The 27,514-nt window shown below is 42.4% G+C and overlaps 1 long non-coding RNA gene across 1 annotated transcript; it reads left to right on the top strand.

Moving 5' to 3' along the window:
- Positions 1 to 26,104, top strand: LOC120866617. Its single transcript, XR_005721719.1, has 4 exons — positions 1 to 172; positions 452 to 534; positions 18,061 to 18,109; positions 26,046 to 26,104. It is a non-coding gene; the product is annotated as an uncharacterized LOC120866617 (long non-coding RNA).
- Positions 26,105 to 27,514: the final 1,410 nt, after the last annotated feature.

Genomic DNA, 27,514 nt, shown 5'->3' with positions numbered 1-27,514 from the left:
ACGAGCAGGTGGGAGCGGAGACCAGGCCCGGGGCCACGGGGCTGCGGCGTCTTGTTTTGTCTTGTTTTTTAACTCCCCTGTCGGTTCTGAGCCCTCTGAATATGAGCTTCTGTGTTGTCTCCCGTCTCATCACGAGAAGTAAGCAATTCAGGGCTTTCTCCCAAATCTCATGGTAAACTACCTGCCTTTCTTTGTTCTTTGACCCCTAGAATGCCCCCTTATCTAGTATATTTCCAATATTTCCAATATATATATCTAATATATTTCTCCCCTCCTTGTGAGATTCTGTCTTTTCCTGAGAGGTCCTTTCTCGATGCCGCAAAAGTCTGTGACTTGTCATCATCATTACCTCTTTGGTTCATCAGGATGAAGGATGTTTCTTTTAAGTTCTCCAGTTACAAGAAAAAATGGAAATAGTAAAATCTCCTGTTTTTTTTTTTTTTTCCTTTAGCTGAAGTAAATATGTTCCCAGGGAGATGTGTTGATCTGTTGTCTTCTTTATACGTGCTAGAATTTCACAGACATGGATCGAAGGTAAGAAACACCAGTATGATCTTGTTTTGCCCTAATGGAGAGATGAAAGGGAAGCAGTGATTGAAAATGTGCCTAAGACTTCTATCATGTGGGGCTTTGAAAACTGTTTTTGCATTTCACTGAGGTTTTATTTGTGGTCCTTGTGCTGAGAGATGTAGCTTCAAATAAGATACTAAGGATAATTTCTGATCCCTTGGCCCATGAGTAGCCACAAAGCTGTCTAGTCACCTACCCCCATCCCTCTTCAACAAGAGGTAAAGCTTATCAAGAAAATCATCCCCGCGGTCTTTGCTACTGTTGTTCATTTGCTGAGTTGTGTCCAACTTTTTGCGACTCTTTTCTCATCCAGGGGCTAGGCTTACTTGCAGTACTAAAATCATAGGATTGTTGTGAGAATAAGCTGAAATTACCAATTTCGGTGATTAATAAGTGATGTAGTCAGCACTCAATGGATGATAATTGCAGTTAATTTTGGTTAATTTATAAAATACAACCTTACTAGATTATAGTTGAATCAAGATGACTGTACAGCATGGGCCCCAATGTTTACTATTTACAGCGGGACGTGGAGGTGACCTAGATGTCCATCAACAGATGAATGGATAAAGAACATATGGTGCATATATGCAAAGGAACATTACTAAGCCACAGAGAGAATGACATTGGCTCACCTGTAGTGAGGTGGTTGAACCTAAAGTTTGTCGTACTCAGTAAGCCAGAAAGAGAAAAACAAATATCGTATATTAATGCATATATATGGGATCTACAAAAATGGTACCGGTGAACTAATTTGCAGGGCTGGAATAGAGATGCAGACGCAGAGGATGGACTGTGGACACAGCTGGGGAAGGGGAAGGGGGTGAGCTGGGAGAGCAGCGCTGACATGTGTACACTCTCACGTGTTAAACAGCCAGCCAGTGGGAAGCTGCTGTATGGCCCTGGGGGCTCAGCTGCGTGCTCTGTGATGGAGGGAGGCTCCTGCTTTGCGTGAGCAGGAGGGAGGCTCAAGAGGGGAGGCATATATGTACATGCACAGTTGGCTCACTTCATTGTACAGCACTATAAATCAATTATACTCCAGTGAGAAAACATTACGGTACACGTATCTCTTAATTCCTGATCGTTTTGGGGGAACAATCAATTTCCCCTTATGTTAGTCTACAGTACCCAGATAATTATTGAGAGCAGAAATATCACTTTGAACGTTATGCAAGGACATCGAGCTATCATGAATCAACAAGAATGGGAGGTACACTGACAGCCACCAGCCCTGGATTTTGGTAGATCAGGCATGTGAAATTACAAAGTATTGATTTAAGCAAAACACACTCAATACAGCCTCTCTTTACAGCTGTGGTCTAAATGACAGTATTTTGTGGTGGGTTTACGACTCACAAAAACTTCTCTGGAAGCAGCTATTGCTACTTGACGTCTCACTGAAGTGAAGGGACTAGTTTTGTACAAATGGCACCAGGTTCCCTGTGTCCCTCAGTAAAAATCATATCTGTCACTTGGATAGAATGTTATACAAACATTGCCCCACAACATCACATCACACAGACTGAGAAGATAAGTCCTCCAGAAGGCATGACAGCATCAGAATCCCAAATCTCACCATGGGAGTGGTGATATTGAAGAGAACAGATATAAAGTCTAACATTCCAATTCAAAAGTAGTCCCTGAAAAGAGACAAGATGGGAGGAATCTGATTGAAGTCAAATTTCACAAAGAGAAATCCAGGAAAGACTACAGTTATCCAAGAGGGTGATGCCTCCCTTCCCCCACCCACAGAGTACACCTCCCTCCCAGTCGCATTCTAGAACACCTCAGTCTAAAAAAATCAACGTTCTAGGTTGATCCATCTCAGTTCAACTGACTCAAATGCATTCTTTTTCGTGGCTGAGTAATATTCCATTGTATATATGTACCATGATTTCTTTATCCATTCATCTGTCAATGGGCATCCAGGTTGCTTCCGTGTCCTGCTACTGTAAATAGTGTTGTAGTGAGCGTTGGGGTGCATGGATCTTTCAGAATTATGATTTTCTCAGGAATTGCATGCATTTCTTGGAATTATGTCCAGCAGTGGGATTGCTGGGTCCAAACCTAGAACCTGTTGTACTGAGTGAAATAAGCCAGAAAGAGAAAAATCAAGTATCGTATCTTAATGCATCTATGTGGAATCTAGAAAAATGGTCCTGATGAACCTATCTGTGGAGCAGAAATAGAGACACAGATGTAGAGAAAGGTCTGTGGGCACAGCCAGGGAAGGAGAGGGTGGGACAGACTCAGAGAGTAGCATTGAAACATACACGTGGCCACACGCCAGACAGAGAGCTCGTGGGAAGCTGCTGTGTAACACAGGGAGCTCAGCTCAGTGCTGCTTGAGGACCTGGAGTGCTGGGATCGGGGTGTGAGGGAGGCTCGGGACGGAGTGGATACACGTATATGCACAGCTGATTCACACTGTACAGCAGGGACCAACCCAACACTGCCCAGCAAATCATCTTCCAATTGCAAATGTAAAAATGAAATGAATGCGTATTAATGCGTAAATCACCAAGCCGTTGCAGTAACCCCAAACACAGAGTGGGCCGAAAGCAGACATCCCTTCTGACCCCCACATTCTGTTTCTTTAGTTAACGACATCAACACTTTCACACACCTCCACCATCACCAGACTTAGAAACCTTTTTCACCCTTTCTCTCTCTCTCTTTTCTTTTTTTTCACTACCTGCTATTTATTTATTTTTAATTGATACCTTATACCTCATCCTTCTAAAATGTACATAGGATCCTCACATTTCTCCAATTAAAATTCTTCCATGATACCTATCAGTTCAGTTCAGTTCAGTCGCTCAGTCGTGTCTGACTCTTTGCAACTGCATGAATCACAGCACGCCAGGCCTCCTTGTCCATCACCATCTCCCGGAGTGTACTCAAACTCATGTCCATCGAGTCGGTGATGCCATCCAGCCATCTCATCCTCTGTCGTCCCCTTCTCCTCCTGCCCTCCAATCCCTCCCAGCATCAGGGTCTTTTCAAATGAGTCAACTCTTTGCATGAGGTGACCAAAGTACTGGAGTTTCAACTTTAGCATCATTCCTTCCAAAGAAATCCCAGGGCTGATCTCCTTCAGAGTGAACTGGTTGGATCTCCTTGCAGTCCAAGGGACTCTCAAGAGTCTTCTCCAACACCACAGTTCAAAAGCATCAATTCTTCGGTGCTCAGCCTTCTTCACAGTCCAGCTCTCACATCCATACATGACTACTTGACTAGATGGACCTTAGTCGACAAAGTAATATCTCTGCTTTTGAATATACTATCTAGGTTGGTCATAACTTTTCTTCCAAGGAGTAAGCATCTTTTAATTTCATGGCTGCAATCACCATCTGCAGTGATTTGGGAGCCCCCAAAAATAAAGTCTGACACTGTTTCCACTGTTTCCCCATCTATTTCCCAAGAAGTGATGGGACCGGATGCCATGATCTTCGTTTTCTGAATGTTGAGCTTTAAGCCAACATTTTCACTCTCCTCTTTCACTTTCATCAAAAGGCTTTTTAGTTCCTCTTCACTTTCTGCCATAAGGGTGGTGTCATCTGCATATCTGAGGTTATTGATATTTCTCCCGGCAATCTTGATTCCAGCTTGTGTTTCTTCTAGTCCAGCGTTTCCCATGATGTACTCTGCATAGAAGTTAAATAAGCAGGGTGACAATATACAGCCTTGGCGTACAAGTCTGAATAGATGATACCATTAATGAACATATGTGTGCATGTGAACACTGTAGAGGTGAAAGTGGTAACCACTGTGAGAAACTGGATTAACTCGAGGATTATACTTTGGAATGTATTTTGGAAGATATTAACAAGAGCTTTAACTCTGAAAGCATCAGAGTCCATAGCTATGTGATCACATATCTGGAGTGAGACATGTACACAGAGCTTTGAGGCCACATCACCAGGTGGCACATTCAGGTCTGGATATTTTATTTTTTTCTTTCCCCTGTTGATGGTTCTGTTAATCACTTTAAATATTCTTGACCAAAAATTATGAGTGAAATTTTTTGCAAGGAAAATTCCTTTTACACTAGGCACTTTCATGCATTGGAGAAGGAAATGGCAACCCACTCCAGTGTTCTTGCCTGGAGAATCCCAGGGACGGGGGAGCCTCGCCTAGATGGACCTTTGTTGACAAAGTAATGTCTCTGCTTTTTTAATATGCTATCTAGGTTGGTCATAACTTTCCTTCCAAGGAGTAAGCATCTTTTAATTTCATGGCTGCAATCACCATCTTCAGTGATTTGGGAGCCCCAAAAAATAAAGTCTGACACTGTTTCCACTGTTTTCACATTTATTTGCCATGAAGTAATGGGACCAGATGCCATGATCTTAGTTTTCTGAATGATACCTATAACCTTGACAATTAAGGCCAAATGTATTTACCGAGCATAGAAGACTCCTTTCAGCCACCTGAGCAGCCAGTATCCCTGTGTTCAGTCATGTCCTGTGGAACCATCAGGGTACTTCCCTCAATACTCCAAGCTTTCACAAGTCACTGCCTTTCGCCTAATTCTATCTTTATCTAGAATTACCCTCAGTTTCCTACTTATTTTTTTTTTTCAGGCTTTAAACCTGAAGGCAGAAACAAAATGTGTATAGGAAAATTAGTTGATTTATTCTCTGTTCCCTTTGCATTGTATGTGTTAATATTTAAGTGTTAATATATATGCCTTCTCAAACAATAGTGAACGTCTTAAGACTGTATCACAAGGGTTCACACCAGCTTCTGTAGAGTAACTGACACATTGGAGATATAAAGTTCTGAAAAATGAATGCAAGAACTGAAGGAATAAGCATGTCAGATAATTAAGATAAAGTGATTCTTCACGCTGAATTGTGAAATTTGAAGGTTATTAATCAGATAATGTCCACACTGTAATCCTATAGAACAACATTCCTTTGTTTTGAGTAAATAAAAGGAGACTCACATAATTTGGTAAAGAAAGTGTAAGACTAGATACTTGGCATGCTTTTTCTTGGCATCTGATTTTCCCCCTAAATTCTACAATAAGAAGAATGCCTTTTATCTCCCACACTGAAAGGCCCTGACCTAATTTTCAGAAAATCCTAGGAGAATCAGCAGTCATTAACTTTGGGGCTGATGTTTCCGAGAAACAAATTGATCATTAACTGTATAAACTGCAACAAAACTGCAGACACATTTCCAAGACAGGAATGCAAAAGGCCACCATTGAATCCTCAACTTACTCCCACTCTCCAGCAAATAATTGCTCTGTGTGGTGGTGTTTAGTCGCCAAGTCCTGGCCAACTCTTTGCGACCTCCAGGACTGTAGCCCGCCAGGCTCCTCTGCCCATGAGATTTCTCAGGCTAGAATCCTGGAGTGAGTTGTCATTTCCTTCTCCCGGGGATCTTCCCCACCCAGGGATGCGACCTCTGAACCCGCATCTCCTGCAGTGACCGGTGGATTCCTCATCACTGAGCCGCAAGGAAAGCCCACATACCTGCTGGGGAAATACTATTTTTAACTGAACAAGTGACTCATGTGTCTAGAGTGGAGAACATGCATTCCACACGGTGCAAATCGCCAGCTGGTGATAGCTCAGAAAATGTGCCAGTCAGAGTCTCAATCAGAGCTGGGTGTCCCTGTCCTGGGATGACGTGACATGTACTGAGTTGGTTTTAAGAAAATTTCTAGAATATTCTCTGAAAGGTACATGTGTGGATATACTGTTGGGAATAAAATGCCTTCTTTGGGGTCTTATCATTTTAATCCTCTAAATAAATGGCAGTCTCCCAAGAAATAGGTCCCTTCACCAAGGCAACCACATTATTGGATTGGTTGGTTTCCAAGGATAGAGAGAGTAGACACATTTTTTAAATGGAGGCTTTGCCTAAAAAGAAGAGAAAATAACAGAGATGAGGAGGTCATCGATGAGTTGGATTCTTCCCAGCAGCCCATGGAGAAACTGAGGCTGTGAAATGAAAAATTTCTAAAGGTGACTGTCATTTGAGTTTGAGCCTCGATTTCCTGTGTGACCTTTTTGATGATTGTGTCAGGAGTTTCCTATTTGAAGGCCATGATTTTATTGTTTAAACTTTGTAGTGTGCATTGGGGTATAGCCAGTTAACAATGTTTGTGGGAGTTTCAGGTGGACAGTGAAGTGACTCAGCCACACACACACGTATCCATTCTCCCCAAACTCCCCTCCCATCCAGGCTGCCACAGAACAGAGTCCCCTGAGCAGAGTGCCCTGTGCTGCGCAGCAGGTCCTTGTTGAAAACCACAGTTTTAAATAGGGTCAACCTGTCAGGCAGGGGGGATTCTAAACTGGAGGGAAACTAAGCCGCGATGGAGTACATGGCTACCCATCCCCAGCTGGGCTTTCGCCTACTCGAGCCCTGCCCGGCCACTGATCCTCGCACACAGCTGTCTCAGCCACACTCAGAGGAAAGAAGACCCACAAAAAATAATTGAAGAATAAACTCTCTGCCCAGGCCAATCGGGTAAATTGCCTTTGTGCTTTTCCACGACTTGCTTCTGCCAGATAGAATAGTTGGCGCTCAGCACGGTGGCGTTGGACCAGATTTTGAAGCAATGGGGTTTTTGAAAATGATTTATTTTTTCCCCTCTGTCACAGACAGTTACTCTGGCACAGATGGCTTCTCTCAATGATGAGCCCGGAGTCTTTTCCATCAGATTTTTGCCATTGTGAAAAATCTATCTGCTCTTGTCTCTCTCTCTCTCTTTTTTTTTCTTTCGCTCTGTGTGTCCAAGAAGTGACGTAAGAAAATTTAGAATGAAGATCAAATTCTGGCCCCAAACATGTGTAAGAAAGTTTAGGATGAAGACCAGATTCTGGCCCCAAACGTGTGCAGTTCCAGACCTTCAGGGATGGCTCTGTGACAGTGATAAGCCAAATGCTTCCTTATATTTCAATCCTGTTCCTTGTATGAAGTTCTATCTTCAACAAATAACGCTAATGGGGGGAAAAAAACAACCAGAAAAGAATGGAAAATTATAGCTGTCTTTCCTTGGACTAACAAGCAAGCTTAGGTTATATAAATATAAATGTATATAAACACTTCCTGCTGCTGCTGCTGCTAAGTCGCTTCAGTTGTGTCCAACTCTGTGAGACCCCATAGATGGCAGCCCACCAGGCTCCCCTGTCCCTGGGATTCTCCAGGCAAGAACACTGGAGTGGGTTGCCATTTCCTTCTCCAATGCATGAAAGTGAAAAGTGAAAGTGAAGTCACTCAGTCGTGTCCGACTCTTAGTGACCCCATGGACTGCAGCCTACCAGGCTCCTCCATCCATGGGATTTTCCAGGCAAGAGTGCTGGAGTGGGCTGCCATTGCCTCCTATGTATTATGAACGTTGCCGGACAGATTAAGACCTAATTAGGAACACCACATTAATACAGAAAGAGGAATTACATGAAGAGAAGTGATTCTGTCCAAAGTCAGCCGTGAAGACAATGCAGACAAGATCTCATAGGGTACTGAGTTTCCGTGGAAAGGAAACTGCCTTTGGGAAAGAAACAATATAAATCTCTAAAGCGCTGAAGACTCTGTGGATCCTTAGCCCCATTTTACAGAAAGGTAAACTGAGAATTAGAAAGCTGTAGGAGAGACAGAAGGTTAACTATTAGTTTGATGACCCCAGAGCTCTGCCCTCTAGGACAACAAACATACTCCTTTGCAGGTAAATCATGTGTGAAATACGGTGATTAATGGTATTCTGGTTGACAGGAAAGGTGACAGTGATGTAGTCCTTGAGATCATTAAGGAATAGAAAAGATGGAATGATACACATACACCTGGCGGAAGTCAGTCCACAGAGAGCTACACTCGCTAACGGAGAAAATGACAGTGTTGACTGCAGGATGTAACGACCTCACACGAAACTCAGCCAGAATTGGAGCCCATCAGAGCAAAACGAGGCCCAGGGTATCATCTAATTATATTGAACAGATCCGGCAAAGTGGACAAGAGTGGCTGTGACGGTAATTAGGATTAGTTACTGTCCTATCTGTCACAACTGTGAGTAACCAGCGTGCACCCTGGGCTCGTTAAAGGAGTGTGAACTGTATCCCTACTTTTCTGCATCATATATTTCGAGTACCTCAAATTAGATTCAGCCAAGACTCTATACAAAATGAATAAATGACTTTATCAGAAGATAGAGAAGTGTGCATGTGTGTGTGTCTGTGTGTGTGCTGTCTTGCACCAGCCACACAAAATAAAAATTGCACTGGGGATCACCCTATCACAATTTTTGAGAGTCCTGACACAACTCTGTAATTTTTGATGAGTCATTTTTTGCTGCTGGTGGTCAGTTTCCTCTTAGATACTGAAACACTGGCATCTCAGCTGGATTTCCTCATTTGTAAATTGAGAGTACACAGGAGATGATTTTGAGAAATAAACCAGAAATAATATGGCACCATCTCTGTGTCATAATGTCAAACTGACACTCATTGCTATGTCTTCATTATCAGTCTGATGAGCTGGTGGAACCAGTGCACCAAGATCCATTCAGCCTCCAAAATCTTCATTTTCCATAGCATGGTCCCTTGGTCCATTAAAAACAAACAAACAAACAAAAAAAAAACCGCAGCTCTCTATATTTCTATCTCATGCCTAGGAGAGCCATGTATCCTCAGTTTAGTTCAGTTCAGTCGCTTAGTCATGTCTGACTCTTTGTGACCCCGTGGACTGCAGCACGTCAGGCCTCCCTGTCCATCACCAACTCCCGGAGTTTACTCAAACTCATGCCCATTGAGTTGGTGATGCCATCCAACCATCTCATCCTCTGTTGTCCCCTTCTCCTCCTGCCTTCAATCTTTCCCAGCATCAGGGTCTTTTCAAATAAGTCAGCTCTTGGCATCAGGTGACCAAAGTAATGGAGCTTCAGCTTCAACATCAGTCCTTCCAATGAACACTCAGGACTGATCTCCTTTAGGATGGACTGGTTGGCTCTCCTTTCAGTCCAAGGGACTCTCGAGAGTCTTCTCCAACACCACAGTTCAAAAGCATCAGTTCTTTGGTACTCAGCTTTCTTGTCATTAATATCCACTCCACCCATAGAAGGAACAATATATACTTTTTTGTTCATTTGTTTAATGAGAAGTTTATAAAATAAATTAAAATTGACATCTTTTAATCAGTGAATCAGAAAAAGCAGTAGAAAGGGATGAAAAATGAAATAGAACAATATCAAATTTTTGAACAGCCATTTGTAAATCTTCAGTTTGAAAACAAATATCATTCCTTTTCAAACCTTTGTTATGTATTTAAGCCAAATACATACAACATTTATTCAAATAATATTTATAAAATTGCTTTTTTATTAGAGTAGCTATTGCTTTATTAATTTAGTTTAAAATATAGTTCAACAATAATAAATGAGGCATACCTATGAATTGCAATTATGTTATTTTAAAATGTCAATGAGTTCACAATGAAATACATATTTGAATAGATGTTTAATAAATTGAAAAATCAAAAATTTGGTCTTTCAAATCGCTCCCTGTAGTAAGTCAAGTCTGGCAGTACATAAAATGCTAAATATTTTATAAGAAAAACTAGAGGAAAATAGAAATTAATTTTTTTAAAGACCTAGAAGAGAAATATTAATGAGTTTCTAAATGGACAAGTAAATGATAAAGTCACAGATAAAAAATCAGTGTTTGCTATATGAAAATCTCAAATGTATACATTTTAAAAGCATAACAAAAGCCAAATTTCAAAAAGCAGAATGGGAAACTGTTTTTACAAAATAGGATAAGAAAGGAGCTATAAAACTTTATTAAAAATATAAGAATATCTGAAAGGCATTTATGAGAGAAAATATACAAATAGTAAACCAACATGATAGAAAGATTCAGTAAAAACACAAGCAAAACAAAATGAAAGAAAGGCAATTTTTTGCCTTTTAGATGTCATAACCCACTACTGGTGCTTGAAATTACCAAAAGCCATTTTACAGTGAGTAGCAAAATACATCAAAGACATTAGCATGATCACATCTTTTGACAAGATAATTGCACTTCTGTAAATATGCCTTAAGAAGACGATTGAAATACAAATACTTTATGTGCAAGATATTTCTTTCGAGAAGAAATGAAAGCATCTCCACTGCACAATACTGATGATGAAAATGTTACACAGCCTGTAAATAAGATGGTAAATTACTTTATTTCATGTGTCAGTCACTGGATGAAACGATATCTTTAATGATCTATCAGAAAAGATACATTCAGAATCTTCCCTGGTTACCTCTGCTCAGCCGCAACAACTGCTATACATTCTATATTTCCTCCATTGAGATGCTCATTTTCTACCGCATTATTTTGCGGTTTTAACTCTGATGCTTTGCGGTTCTCCTAACATCATTTGATGCGCTTAGGCTTTTCCCCAATTAGATTAAAAGCCGCATAAGGGCAGCTCAGTACAAATCAATTCAACTAATAGTTATTGAATTTCTACTTTGTAAAAGGAGTCATGCAAAGCGCTGAGCTTGAGAAAAACCCAAAATGCATGATCTTTGCTCTCAGAGAAAAACTGGCACAATTAGCAATGACCGCAAGCAAGGCTTCCACATCTTCCATCACACAATAAGCAATAAGTAACACTGCTAAGCAATAAATGATAGAATGAAAACGACTGTGATGGACTCAAGAGAAGGAGGCTTTGAAATGACCAGAGGCATGCAGGAAGCACTTGGGCGTCAGACAATTGGAGCAGAAGTTTGATGAGTCGGTAGGAAGCGTGGACACGACATGGTGACGATGACGACGGTGGCGACAATGCTATGTTTTTATTTTATTTTATTTTATTTTATTGGAGGATAGTGGATTTACAACGTGGTGTTCTTTTCAGGTGTAATTGCGATAGTGGTTCGGTTGTTCATATATGTACATCTTTTCTTTTCCAAATTCTTTTTCCCTTTTAGGTTATTACAGAATACTGAGCAGAGTTTCCTGTACAGAGTTTGCTCTACAGTAGGTCCTTGATGATTATCCATTTTAAATTTAGCAGTGCAGACAAGCTAATCCCAAACTTCGGGTTTATCCCTCCCCCTCTTGTTTCCCCTTTGGTAACCATGAGTTTGTTTCTGATATCTGTCTGTTTCTCTTTTGTAAATGAGCTCATTTATATCATTTTTTAAAAATTAGATTCCACATATGAGTGATATATATATATTTGTCTTTCTCTTTCTCTTTCTGACTTACTTCACTTCGTATGATCACTTCTAGGTCCATCTAAGTTGCTGACAATGTTCCATCCTTTTTCCTGGCTGAGTAATATTCCACTGTGTATATGCCCCATATCTACTCTCTCCATTCATCTGCTGGTGAACATCTAGGTTGCTTCCATGTCCTGGATATTGTAAATAGTGCTGCAGTGAGCATTGTATGTATCTTTTTGAGTTATAGTTTTCTCTGGATATACGCCCAAGAGTAGGATTGCTGGAGTCTATCATGGTTCTATTTTTAGTTTTTTAAGGAACTGCCATACTATTCTGCATTAATAGTGGAAAATGGGGTTTATGTACAGGAAAATGTGTCTGCCCATCGTGACGAAATTATATACAGTTTATTGAGATTGCAGGCCAAGGAATCACATCCAATAGTGAAGGACTTGCTGACTTAGGACTTTATTCTATGATTTAATGATCACTCCCTAAAAGTTTTAGGAAACAGTAGCAAGATGATTTCTCATGAACAAAAGCTCAGAGAATTTTGTGGTTGTTATGATATTCATTGGTAAAAAAAAAAAAATTATATTAAAGGGCACAGCTAAATTTCCATTCCCATCCATCATTTCCAAACACAGGTTATCTTTGTTTGTGACAAATCAAGATATAATAAACACTCAATTCCCCTACAACTTGCCCCAGGGTCAAGCTTAAGCTGCTTCTAATAAAGATAGAAGTGTGTTATCTTCACTAAAGATGATTCTTATTAAGAGAAAATCTCTCCCTGTCAGCAGGTGGGCAAACCAAGTGACAAAAGAGGTGAGGATTCGTCTGATTTTGGACTCACCCACCGTTTGATGGCAACGTTCACAAAAGAGTGAGGCGATTGGAATCGCTAGCCCAGACATCTGCAGCACTGACAGCCCTCTATTATTCCAAATATAGGACAGTATGATTTGACAGCTGGAAACAGGGAGGGACTGGGCCGAGAGTAACGTCTCCGGAGCGAGTGGTAGAATGAGTGTGGCTGCCTAGATGCCCGTTTTCACGGAGGATTGTGTTTCAGACAACCATTCAGACATCCTGTCAACAAACATTTGGTACTTGCTGTACCAGACCCGTGTCGTGAGGTACTGTGACAATCACAGTGGGAACCTTAGTGCCTGGAATTGCAGCGCCTCATAGAAGAAAAACGTCTCTCTCTCTTTTTTTCCAGAAAGTAATACACTTTAGTTGGATTGATTCCTGTTAACTTGGTGTTTTGATCTTCAAAGCCTTACTTTGCCCACCAAATAGCCACAGACACCCTCCCCCACCCCCCACCAACACAAACTTGCTCTCTACTCTAATCTTCCCCTTGGCCCCAGAGAGTGGAAAAACGGATTGACTTTTCCTTCGCTTCTCTGACCAGATCAGGTTGAACTAGGTTGCAGCTGCATTTTCACTGGCGAATGTACAACTGAAAATAAAACACTTACTGGAGTCCAGCCTCCGACCAACGCTTTGGCAAACTGACCAGCCCTGGCCAAAACTATGGGCGTCATACAGTAATTAGAACACTGATCCTAGCTTCCAGGGCATTGTCCTGCTTATACCAACGCGGGCATTTTGTTTTAAATAGATCCCCAGACTCTCTTTAAGCTCATAATCTTCTGGATTCTGCTTTTTCTCGGAAACATTCATTTTCTCCGCATCTGTGGGAGAGGCTCTCACTGATCCGTTTTTTATATAAGCAAATAAAAGGTCAGCTATAGAGAACACTGCCTTTCCTTACCTATGTTTAATAAATGCTAGTCTTTGCTTTTTAATTCAACAGATAGGGAGACACTGAATTATAAATATCCAAGTGTCCTGGTGGTCAAATTCACCCCTGTCAAATATTAGGAATGCTGTCTCCAAGGGGACCCATAATTTATGGAGGAAAGGACAAAACCTGGAATTCTTCCCTAGGTGTTGAGTGTTGCTCCATCAGCTGAGAGTCCTCCCCTTCCTCCCCCTCCTTCCGCCTCCTTCCTTCCTTCCGTCCTTCCTTCCTTCCTACCTCCTTCATCCCTCCCTGCCACTCTCCTTTCACTTCATTCCTTCTTACTCTCTCCAGCTCACTCCTGCAGGGTTGCCACCACCAAGGCTGAATCTGCAAACCCAGGTGCATTAGCCTCACAGGGGCTTCTCCTGTGTCTGCTTTGACGACCGCCCACCCCCATCACCTCCTGTAATATCGGTCACTCTCAGCTGTCTGCTGGTCTCCCCCATTAAGTGACAGAGCGGAGGCGAAGTCCTCCCTCAGACTGGTCCCCTCTCCCCAAGACTGATCACTCCAAACGTCTTTCCAACAGGGGTGAGTAGACCCTGAACGTAGGTAGCGTCTCTGTCCTTAGAAAACTTCTTCACAGGAGGGTTTTGAGCATCTTTGCGCTATCTGTTCACCTGAACGATTTCACAAGGCTTGCAGGACAGGACACAGTCATTCCTCAAAATGTGTATTGCCTGCTTTGGTCAGTTTAAACAATTCGTTTTTGTTTTGTTTTTGTTTTTTACCTTATGCCAAAGAGACTAAATAAAACTTACATATCGTTCCCCAGTCTCCACCTGCATTAAAATCGAAGCAACATTCTGATAAGGACAGTGACAGGCAGAGCTTCTGCTGAAAATAGACAGGGAGAAAATACAACGTCTATTTATGCTGCAGCTTGTGTGTATGGCACAACAGAGATGAATGAACGACCAGGCTGTTCACAAAGGAGTGCTTCTAGAAATCTCAGAGGGACAGGTTTCAGGGCATTCTGGCCTCACATCTGTTTCTTATTAGTTTAGCAAAAGTATACCGAAGAGAGACAGGCAGAGAAACAGGATGACGTGAGGACAAGAGAAAATGAATTTGAAGGTCAAGTGACATATCCCAGTTACCCTGCCACTTATTTTAGTAGCTGATTCATGCTCAATCCAGTCTGCTGGTCTCCCACACAGCAGTGAGGAATGAGGCTAGAATAACTCCACGAGCTGCCGGACACAGATGAGGCGGGTTAATAAACAGAAAACTTTAGGAAACCGGCGTAGACCTGTCACCGCGCACTGGAGATGTTTCTCCTGGAACGGTTCCTTTAGTCTCTCTTTTTTTCTCCTTTCTTTTTCCTTTCGTAGTTCAAAGTATCACTAGTTGAGACGTGTGAAAAGACTCAGGAAATAAGAAACTTACTCAATTTATCCATGCTCATTTTTTAAACATGAATATTAGCAGAAGCGGTCCCTGATATTATATTGTGTTCAATGAAACAAATAGGGAAGATACTTCAGTCTATTTCAATACTCCTGGAAGCTCTGACAGCAAGATAAGCCAACTCAAATATGTGTTTTCCAGCATGACATCTACCTTGGGCATAGCACTGTGGGGATCAAGGTGGGAATAGGGTTTGTGGAGGGGAAAGGTTACTCTTGGCTCTTGGAAGTCTGAGAAACTAGCCTTTTTCAAATGGGAACTGGAGGCAACTTATATAAAAGTTCCAAATATTTTAAAATTAAAAATATTAAATTGAAAGGATGGGAGGAAGAGATATTTAGGAAGTCTGGGATGGACATGTACACACTCTGTTTAAAATGGATAACCAACAAGGTCCTCCTGTACAGCACAGGGAACTCTGCTCAGTGTTAGGCGGCAGCCTGGATGGGAGGGGAGTTTGGGAGAGAATGGATACATGTGTATGGAATGGATACATGTGTATGTTTGGTTGAGTCCCCCACCTGAAACTATCGCGGCATTGTCAATTGGCTATACTCCAATATAAAATTAGATTTTTAATATTAAATTAAGAAAGGATATAAAACATTTGGGGAATAACAAAATACAAAATAATGGTCTTTGGGGTTTTTTTTTTGTTTGTTTTTCCTAGATACTTAGAAAGTCATAGAAAATTGAGGTGACTGGAGACTGGAGATAGAATCTTTCTCTAGAAGGGTGAATACGTTTTGAATGGATACAAGAACCAAGTTCATTTCACTAAATATTTACTAGGATTTCTGCCGTTGTTATCGCTATGAAGGCAGATGTCTTTGACATCTTTTGCAAAGATTGAAAGGCAGGAATGCATTGACAGAAGGCGGGGAATGGGATACAGAGTGAGACGAGGATTCAGGGTTCCCGCGTCCCAGGCTGAAGATTTTGATGATAGATTCCAGTCAGGTTAGGTCAGAGAATTAGATGATAAACCAGCTGCTTTTAACTCTTTCTTCCCAAAGCTCTTTGCCTCCAGGGCACCCGTCCCTCTTCCTCCCTTCGCTCCAGCTTGTCCCCCCTCTTCCTGGCTTCTACACCAGCGTGTGAGCTGCTGGGTATAAGATAACAGACCGTCTTTCTCCTTGGCTCCCCAGGACCTCACAACTTGCGTGGTTTGCAATGGCCACTCCAGACTCGATTTCAAAGAAAGTAAGTGTTAGTCGCTCAGTCGTGCCCAACTCTTTGCGACTCCAGGGACTGCAGCCCGCCAGGCTCCTCTGTCCATAAAGTTTTCCAGGCAAGAATACTGGAGTGGGTTGCCATTTCCATCCCCAGGGGATCTTCCCCACCCAGGGATTGACCCCGGGTCTCCCGCATCGCAGGCGGACACTTTACTGACTGAGCTGCTCAGTTTCAGGGATCAGTCAAATACAGCCTGGGTAAGGAGGGCCATCTGCTTCAGAGACAAACTTAGAGATGTCGGTGGTGGCCTTTGCAAAAACGCAGTGATCACACAGTAAGTGGGAGGTAGAATCAATATTCCAATGAGGGCAATTTGTTTTCAATTTAGTGGGTTCTCAGACAAGGAATCAGGAGGTTTGTGGGGTGCTGACACATACCAGCACAGCTGCCTGTGTTAAATGCCCTCATGTTATTTTTTCCTACCAGTAGGAGAAGGCGATGGCACCCCACTCCAGCACTCTTGCCTGGAAGATCCCATGGGCGGAGGAGCCTGGTGGGCTGCCGTCCATGGGGTCGCTAAGAGTCGGACACGACTGAGTGACTTGACTTTCACTTTTCACTTTCACCCATAGGAGAAGAAAGTGGCAACCCACTCCAGTGTTCTTGCCTGGAGAATCCCAGGGACAGGGGAGCCTGGTGGGCTGCCGTCTATGGGGTCGCACAGAGTCGGACACGACCGAAGCGACTCAGCAGCAACAGCAACAGGAGCCTTACCTTATCCCAAGGTTATCACATAAACCACTCAGCCTAAACTGAGCCACACTTCCCCGTCACAGTTTTACAGAAGAAAAAATAAGATCTCTGGATCTTTACACAGTCCAGGTGTTTCTTAGATGGGTTCTTTCTTTCTTTGTGAAGTATAGTTGGTTTACAGTCTTGTGTCAATTTCAGGAGTGCAACCAACTGACTCAGTCGCACACACATAGAAGAATATAGTTGTATAAATATTCACCTATATATCTATATTCTTTCTTCAGTTCTTTTCCATTAGTTTATTGCAAGATATTGAATATAGTTCCCGTATTGTATGATCGGACCTTGCTGTTTATGTTATGTATAGTAGTGTGTATCCGTTAATACCATACTCCCAACGTATCCCTTCCCCACTCCTTCCTTTCTGATAAGTATAAGTTCATTTTCTGTGGTTGCGCGTTTGGTTCTGTTTTGTAAATAAGCTCAATTTGTACTATTTTTTTTTTTGATTCCACATATAAGAGGTATCATATAATATTTGCTTAGACATGCTACTTGAAAGTCTTACAGCAACTTCGAGGAAGTTACTCTTAATTCTATGTTACAGATGAGACAACAAAAACTCAGAGAGATTGAAAACATGGTAAATGGTAAAGCTGGAGTCTGAATCTGTGTGTGTGTTTTCTTTTTCAGTTTACCTTTGTGCTTATTTTCCATGTTATCACGTGTACCATTTTAACAACTGATGAGATTACATTGTAGAAACAGACAGCGACATATTCCCTTACATGTGTGTTTAATATTCTCAGGGTATACCTAGGAAGGATGTGCACATTTTCAACTTTCTAATGAAATCAGTTTCTAAAACCTTGCAGCCTCTTTTTAGCTGTGAAATGAGAGTTTCTATTGTTCTATATTTTCCCCCAGTATTTGGCATTGGCAGCCTTTGCTTTTTTTTCCAATCTAGCAGTCAGTTTTTGAATTTGAGAATCCCTCTGTGCCTTTAAATTATGTTTATACTCTTCTATGCCACCTCCCAAAGAAGAAATGGGACACTGGCTCTTTGCGACCTCACGGACTGTAGCCCACCAGGCTCCTCCGTCCATGGGATTATCCAGGCAATAATACTGGAGTGGGTTGCCTTTTCCTTCTCCAGGGGATCTTCCCGACCCTGGGATCAAACTCATGCCTCTCTCCATTGACAGGTGGGTTTTTTTTTTTTTTTTTTACCACTGAGCCACTGGTAAAGCCCCACCCAGTGACCAAGCTGTAATCCCAACACCAAACACCAGAACACACCATCCTGGAGTTAATACAGGCAGAACTCCTGCCTCCAGTTAGCCAGCAGAATGGGCACCGCAGCCATAACAGACTCTGGACAGAGAATGGGGTGGGGGTCATGGCTATGCTTTCTCCGTTCTGTGGGGCAATGCTTCACCCAGACCCCAACACGATCCCAGGAAATCCGCTAGAAGACACTTGCATATTGCTATTAACTCACACTTTCCGGTCTGAGTTTATGAGAGTTTTCAGGACCACAAAGGCCACAGTTCCTGTCCACAAATCAGGTGACAGACAGTCTATTAGTGTGAGTGGGACGATGCCTCCGGTGCCGTCCAGACCCAGGCCTTGTTCACGAACATGGTGCTGGCCTTAGAATGCTGGGGACTGACCACAGGGCATATTTTCACAGCTCCTTCCAGATATGACATTTCTGGGGAAAAAAATCAGTAAAATCAAAAAGTCACCACTTCCCAAACTCAAAAACTGAATGATATTTTTCTTTTCGATTTGGAAATGTTCCCCACTGAGAAATAAGGTCCCAGATTCTAAAGAAAGGAATGAATTCTAAAAGAGGGAAACCCCAGAGCCACATAGAGGAGTAAGGTCTCTTCGGTGGACAAACAGAAGTGACTGAGATGAATTCCTTAGTTTAACTCTGGATTTATTTTTTTTTAATTCCTTGAAGTACAGGGACTTGATTGTAAAAGCTCATGAGGAAACCCAGTATTAAACCTTAATCCTCCTAATGTTGATCTGAAAACAGGATATCGACTTGTTTATATGCCCATGCTTAAAGGAAGGTGCCATTGATTCAAAAGGCTTGAGCTCATTAACACTGTTGACTCATTACTCAATGAACTTTCTCTCACGATGTTTCTCCTAATCCCAGAAAGAAATAGTTCTGCCTTAAAAAAAGGAGTTAATGACTGCTAGTGCCGCTGAACTAAACTGCTCCAATTAGCTTTCTGTGTTTAACTTCTCTCATTCTTATTTTGATGTTTCATTATACAAGAAATATATTTACCTAACATTTTTGAAATATAAACACAAACACACAGAAATATTTGACTCTATCCCATTCCACTGGCTTCCACAGAAGTTGTAACTATCTTCGTTTTAGTGTGGTCATTCCAGACTGCTTTCTACATATTTATCTAGAAGTATTGTACTTGGCTTGTATTCTGAATATCTTTACCTATGGGACGTATTAGTCTATAATTTGCTTTCATATTCTTAACAACATCCCTTAGAAAAACTGAATTATTTTAAATGGTTGTGTGATTATCTCCAGTATAGGTAGAATCTAGTTCATTTTTTGATCCCCTCAGTAATTAATAAACATTGATATGGTGGCTAATATTTGCTACCATACTAACAATGCCACAGGAAATATTCTTGTGGATGCTTTTTTGTGTCAGAAATTCCAAGATAATCTGACTATGAAACTTTAACTGTAGAATGTGTGCACAATACTTAAACTGAAGGGCAGGGGAGAGTGGTAACAGGCAAAACCTACTGCTAACTTTTGTTGAGTACTAATTGTTGACCAGGTACTAAAGTTCCTTTCATGTATTAACTAAATAACCTTTAAAATGACCCCATAAGGTAGCTACTATTATCAGCCTTATTTTATATATGGGAAAACTAGGGCATAGGGGAATTAACTGCCTGGCTAAACGTCATAAAACGAGGAAGTGGAAGAAAAGAGTGGAACCCACGCAGAGACCTGGAATGTATACCTCTAACCGTTACCCTGCACTGCCTCTCAGCACCACTCTAAGGAGTCAGTAAAGTGCTTAGAGAAAGGTCTTGTGTAACTTCAGTGTCAACAACTGTTTTCAGATGGAGAGGGTGGGGCAGTGTGGGGTTCCCTGGGGGCGTCTGGAGTGTCTGAGAAGCCCAAGTCAGAAAGGAACAGGAAGGCTTGGTCAGCCTAGATGAATAAGATTTACAGAGAATAGCAAAGGAAATCAGACTCTTCAAGATATTCAGATGGATTCCAGTAATACAGTTTCATTCTTTGCACGTGTGTCCCTGGAAGGTACTTTAACAATGTTACATTTTAAGGATGAGAATCTGGATTGCATCCAGGAAAAAGAAAAAACTAATCAAGAGGATGGAAGGTCAATCCTAGGAAGAAAAGTCTAAGAGGGTTGTTCAGTGGCTGCTTGTTATAACTGGGTGTGTGATCCTGGTCTCGTACTAGGGCGAAAACGAAGATGAAATTCTCTAAACACAGTTCCTCTAAGAATTTGCTTGTTGACTTATGGAGATCAGACTTGGGAACCAATCCTTGTGTGTGATACAGGGGTCACACAGACAAAACGAATGAGACATACGATACATTTATGAGACACCTACTGTGTGCAGACACTGTCCAGGGACTGAGACTTCCTGCTCTGAGCTATGAAATCATGCGCTCAGATACATGGCTAGGAACCTTGATCCAAACATATACTCCTCACACTCCAAATCTCAAAGATTTCTTAGCTCCAGCACCTTGTTTGGAAAAGAGAAGAAAAATGAAAAGCAATTGCTGTTTTCATGTATGTGAAGAGTTTGTGGGGGGGAGGGGGAGCCTTCCCTGGTGGCTCAGTGGTAAGAATCCGCCTGCCAGTGTAGGACACATGGGTTCAGTCCCGGGGTCGGGAAGACCCCCCTGGAGGAGGAAATAGCACCCCAGCACTCCAGTGTTCTTACCTGGGAAATCCCATGGACAGAAGAGTCTGGCAGGCGGTCCATGGGGTCACAAAGAGTCCGACGCGACCTAGCAAGTAAACAACAACAAAGAGATTTTCAGACGTGGTCCACATGATGGAGGGTTAGTTACGCTAGAGAAATTTCAGATGAACATACTGAGGAAATCTGTACGAGAAGAAAATACCAGACCACCACTTTAGGGAGAGAATTCTCATTCTCAGAGAGTGTGCATAGTCAAGGCTAACATTTATATGGCTTTCTCCAGAGAACGTGTGTTCCTTGCAAAAATACTGAAATACATCCAGATTGCTTTATATGTAGCTGTTGTCCTGGGTCCCCCGATCGCCAGGCTTCAGCAACACGTGAACCGTGAACTCCCTGATGTTCAAGCAGGTTTTAGAAAAGGCAGAGGAACCAGAGATCAAATTACCAACATCTGCTGGATCATGGAAAAAGCAAGAGAGTTCCAGAAAAACACTTATTTCTGCTTTATTGACTATGCCAAAGCCTTTGACTGTGTGGATCACAATAAACTGTGGAAAATTCTGAAAGAGAAGGGAATACCAGAGCACCTAACCTGCCTCCTGAGAAATCTGTATGCAGGTCAGGAAGCAACAGTTAGAACTGGACATGGAACAACAGACTGGTTCCAAATAGGAAAAGGAGTACGTCAAGGCTGTATTTTGTCACCCTGCTTATTTAACTTATATGCAGAGTACATCATGAGAAATGCTGGACTGGAAGAAACACAAGCTGGAATCAAGATTGCCGGGAGAAATATCAATAACCTCAGATACGCAGATGACATCACCCTTATGGCAGAAAATGAAGAGGAACTAAAAAGCCTCTTGATGAAAGTAAAAGAGGAGAGTGAAAAAGTTGGCTTAAAGCTCAACATTCAGAAAACGAAGATCATGGCATCCGGTCCCATCATTTCATGGGAAATAGATGGGGAAACAGTGGAAACAGTGTCAGACTTTATTTTGGGGGGCTCCAAAATCACTGCAGATGGTGACTGCAGCCATAAAATTAAAAGATGCTTACTCCTTGGATGAAAAGTTATGACCAACCTAGATAGTATATTCAAAAGCAGAGACATTACTTTGCCGGCTAAGGTCCGTCTAGCCAAGGCTATGGTTTTTCCTGTGGTCACGTATGGATGTGAGAGTTGGACTGTGAAGAAAGCTGAGCGCCGAAGAATTGATGCTTTTGAACTGTGGTGTTGGAGAAGACTCTTGAGGGTCCCTTGGACTGCAAGGAGATCCAACCAGTCCATTCTGAAGGAGATCAACCCTGGGATTTCTTTGGAAGGAATGATGCTAAAGCTGAAACTCCAGTACTTTGGCCACCTCATGCAAAGAGTTGACTCATTGGAAAAGATTCTGATGCTGGGAGGGATTGGGGGCAGGAGGAGAAGGGGACGACCAAGGATGAGATGGCTGGATGGCATCACGGACTCGATGGACGCGAGTCTGAGTGAACTCCAGGAGATGGTGATGGACAGGGAGGCCTGGCGTGCTGCGATTCATGGGGTCGCAAAGAGTTGGACACAACTGAGCGACTGAACTGAACTGAACCCCAGCTACCCTGGATGTACCCCTGGCTAACCTCCATTATTCAGCAACAAATGGTTATAGCACTTGACTGTTCTCGAATCCTTCTTCAGCGAGATGGCCACAGCCCACTCTGCTTGGTTGATGTCCATATTATCAACCGATCATTATCATTTTGGATATAATTCCTGTTCGCAACCATCTGACCTTAGATATTCAGGCCAAAGGCTGTATCGCGTTCGCTTTTGAGGTCTCCTTCATTCCCTTCATCTCCATAAACATTATCTTCTACCCGGCAGGGATTTGTGTCTGAATTTCTATCAGGTGATGAATTCCAGCCAGAGAAGTTGCTCTTTTGAAAGCCTTAAAAAAATGTTTTTTTTTTTTTAAATTAAAGTATAACTGCTTTACCATATTCTGTTAGTTTCTGCTGCACAGCAAAGTGAACCAGCTATACATATATGTATATTCCCTCTTTCTAGGATTTCTTTCCCTTTTAGGTCCCCACAGAGCCCTGAGTGGAGTCTCCTGTGCTGTGCTGCAGGTTCTCCTTAGGTATCCACTTTATCAGTTCAGCTCAGTTCAGTCGCTCAGTCGTGTCCAACTGTTTGCAATCCCATGGACTGCAGGATGCCAGGCCTCCCTGTCCATCACCAACTCCTGGAGTTTACTCAAACTCATGTCCCTGAGTCGGTGATGCCATCCAACCATCTCATCTTCTGTCGTCCCCTTCTCCCACCTTCAATCTTTCCCAGCATCAGGGTCTTTCAGAGCATTGAGGTCTTTTCAAATGAGTCAGTTCTTTGCATCAGGTGGTGGAGTTTCACTTTCAACATCAGTCCTTCCAATGAACACTCAGGACTGATCTCCTTTAGGGTGGACTGGTTGGATATCAATGGCATATATATATACATATATCAATCTCAATCCCAATCTCCCAATTATTCCATCCCCACCCCTCTTCTCCCCTTGGTGTCCGGTTTGTTCTCTACAAACAGGGATTTGCATGGTCATTTTGGGCTTCTCTCCATTTCTATCAGCATGCCTAATGAATAGTCAGCATTTGGCTCCTAATCTTAGGAGTCTTAAACTTAGGTTAATAGAATCATATATCAGAGTGATTGGGCTTCCCTTGTGGCTCAGCTGGTAAAGAATTCGCCTGTAATATGAGAGACCTGGGTTTGATCCCTGGTTCGGGAAGATTGCCTGGAGAAGGGAAAGGCTACCCACTCCAGTATTCTGCCCTAGAGAATTCCATGGACTGTATAGTCTATGGGGTTTTGAAGAGTCAGACGCACCCAAGAGATTAATGAAGCCCAGAAGCAGCAGTCACTTAAGTCTTGAACTATTATGATTGCCATTTGAAGTATATGATAAATTCTCCAGCTGATGGATAAAGGCAACAGAAGCTAGCCTAGCAAACGTGGATGAGCATCTTAGCACCTACCATAGGTACCAAATACCACATAATCAGACTCTCAATCTTTATTTCTTATCGTCTACAATAAAGTGGAAAGGAAAGAGCAGCAATGACGTCCAGATTTCTAAACAAATATTCAACTAATGATGGTGTTCCTCATTACACCACATCCCTTATAAAGGGATATGAGGAAGAAAAGAATAGATTAGTCCAAGTAGGCGGCCTGACCAGAAGCAACCAGTGTGATCCCATCGGGGTTAATTTGTTCATCTGTCTTTCCTCTAAGGCCAGGAATCTTTTCTGTAACTCATAAAAGATAAATATTCCCAAAGAGATTGTGGAGGAGAAAGGCACATTGGCTCAATGGAGCAAATATTTTTTAACCATCTAGCAGCTAGGACTTCTGGAGAATTCCAGAACATCCATTGCTGTGTGTCTGTGCATTCCTGCAAATACACAGCCTAGGGTCAGGGTCCACGTATGTTTGTTGAGGTTAGGAACAAGCAGTGGAAACAAATGCCTATAAACTGAGATTGTTGGCAAGCTTGCTGTTTCTCACACAGGGAAAAACAGCAGTTCCGAATTTTAAGTGCATTCCTATGCCCACATCTCTGTTTATTTGCAACAATTTTCAGCTATAAATTTCAACTCTAAATATAATTTATAATGCATGCGTGCTGAGACACTTCAGTCATGTCCAACTCTGTGTGACCCTATGAACTATAGGCCACCCCAGGCTCCTCTGTCCATGGGATTCTCCAGGCCAGTCTACTGGAGTGGGTTGCCGTGCCCTCCTCCGGGGGATCTTCCTGACCCAGGGATTGAACCCATGTCTCTTATATCTCGTGCATTGGCAGGTGGGATATAACGCCACCTGGGAAGCCCATGTTATTTACAATGGGTCGTGTATATCGCCTCTCATTCATCAGTCTCCATCTTGACCCCACCCTCTTTCGGAAGAAGAGCCAAACAGAGAAGCTAAAGGACTTTATCAAAGCAAAGACAGAGGTACATAAAACAGAGATTTGCATGCCTGCTCAGCTCCCACCAGGACGCGGCTTGCTCCCTCTTCTCTTACACAGCAGGGAACTTGGCACTTCAGGTCTTGGTTCTCTGTGTCTCTGTCGGGCCTGGTAGAAACTATCCTTTTTTGAAGCAATTTGTGTCTTCTGCTTTCTGAAGCTGGTGGGCCCTTTCTATGACATCAGAGCTAACCCGTAATCTCCCAAAATCCTCAGCTAGGTTCACACAGAGCTCTTTAATTCTGTTACCCTCCAACCTTCTGTAGACAGTACATGGTCAAGAATTGCTTCAGTAGAATATGAGATTAACAAATTCGTGGTTGTTATAGTTCTTGATTTAACCTTGACTTCAAATTATATACTATTACTCGGAAGACCTTCCCAAATTATAGGACCTATTTCTTCCTCCGGAGCAGTATGATAGAACCATTTTTGACTGAGAGTTGAGGCAACTCAGAGGGTGCCGCCTATCTTCATTAGTTTAAAGTTGCATTCGTGGGAGCTAAGTGGCTTCAGTCATGTCTGTCTCTTTGGGACCCCATGGACTGTAGCCTGCCAGGCTCCTCTGTCCATGGGATTCTCCAGGCAAGCATAGTGGGGTGGGTTGCCCTGCCCTCCTCCAGGGGACCTTCCCGACCCAGGGACTGACGTCTCTTGTGTCTCCTGCACTGGCAGGTGGGTTCTTTACCACTGAGTTTCCTGGGAAGCCCACAGATAGAATGTGCTGATGCACACGGATTTTTTATAGTCTGAGCCACCAGGGAAGCCCCAAGAATACTGAAGTGGGAGATCTTCCCAACCCAAGGATCAAACTTGGATCTCCCGCATTGCAGGCAGATTCTTTACCACTGAGTCACAAAGGAAGCCCAGTGTTAACTGTATCACTCTGGTCAATAACATGCAAGTAACAAAAGGTATATTAACAAGTCCGTGGTCAGTGATATGTTAACCAGGCAAATCAAGATCCCGTTTTCTGGAGACCCGTGAGCCTAGAGAAAGATGTCAGCCCTCCTTCCCCACTTCTACCCACCTATGCTGTCTGCTTAAGGAGGTGAGAAAAGGAAATTCCACAACCCCTGAACTAAGAATACATCTCTCTCCTGGGTCAATGCTAAAAAGGGAAACAACATGAATCCTTCCTTTTGTTTCATTCCGACAACAGGAGTCTTTCATGCATGTATCAAGGCCCATTCATGTTTGGTAAAGAACCTGCCTGTAATACAGGAGACCTGGGTTCAATCCCTGGGTCAGGACGATCCCCTGGAGAAGCGAATGGCAACCCACTCCAGTATTCTTGCCTGGAGAATCCTATGGACAGAGGAGCCTGGCGGCCTACAGTCCATGGCATCATAAAGAGTCAGACACGACTAAACCACCGCCACATCACATTTACCAGTTAAATGTTCTTTGAAATGTGGCAATTACAAATGTTGAATAAAAGTAACCTATTGGTCTATGTTTGAAGTCTTTTTTTTCAATTAATTAATTTTAATTGGAGGATAATTACTTTACAATATTGGAATACTTTTGACATCTGAAAAAAATAAAATAAAAAAATCCCTACACTAACTGTGTTTGATCCAATTAGCACATCCACTAAGTAGCTGAGCAAACTGCTTCAAGTCACCAGGACATTTGAGATTGTTGTTTCCAAGATTAATGATCCCCTGGTTAAACTCTCTCAAGTTCCTTCCAGGTCTATTTAAGAATCTGTAACTCTATCCCGGTATCCTGCTTGTAAGCCAGGACTTTGAGCTTGTAGATGAAGGACAAAAATAATCTCTGTAGAGGGTATGCCATCGGCAACATTCAGCTCAGGAAAGACAAAGGTTCTTCCACTTGGAAGCTAAGTGGCATTGGTAAGGTCTCCATGTACATTCCCTGATAAAAATGAGAGTGGGAGGAGTTTAAAATAAGCCTTAGGAATGGCCTCCTGGTTATATTTGTTTCCCAGTGACAGTCTGGGCTTTTTGAAATTCATTCACTATAGTTCAGATATTGTTTTTGTCTGAGCACGGAATTGGAAATATGAAATAATGGTCTCAAAACTTCTTCCATCCTTGTGGCTTATTTTTCTCCAATATTGATTTTTTATTTTTCCCCTTATCATTAAGAAAATAAAATATTGCTACCATTTCAGTTCAGTTCAGTCACTCGGTCATGTCCGACTCTTTGCAACCCCATGAACTGCAGCACGCCAGGCCTCCCTGTCCATCACCAACTGCCAGAGTCCACCCAAACCCATGTCCATTGAGTTGGTGATGCCATTCAACCACCTCATCCTCTGTCATCCCCTTCTCCTCCTGCCCTCAATCTTTCCCAGCATCAGGGTCTTTTCCAATGTCAGCTCTTCGCATCAGGTGGCCAAAGTATTGGAGTTTCAGCTTCAACATCAGCCCTTCCAATGAACACCCAGGATTGAACTCCTCTAAGATGGACTGGTTGGATCTCCTTGTAATCCAAGGGACTCTCAAGAGCCTTTTCCAACACCACAATTCAAAAGCATCAATTCTTCTGTGCTCAGCTTTCTTTATAGTCCAACTCTCACATCCATAGATGACTACTGGAAAAACCATAGCCTTGACTAGACGGACCTTTGTTAACAAAGTAATGTCTCTGCTTTTTAATATG

This window comes from Oryx dammah, unplaced genomic scaffold, assembly GCF_014754425.2.
Source record: "Oryx dammah isolate SB20612 unplaced genomic scaffold, SCBI_Odam_1.1 HiC_scaffold_8, whole genome shotgun sequence".
Lineage (NCBI taxonomy): Eukaryota > Metazoa > Chordata > Mammalia > Artiodactyla > Bovidae > Oryx > Oryx dammah.
This window is presented reverse-complemented; position numbering and strand designations above follow the sequence as displayed.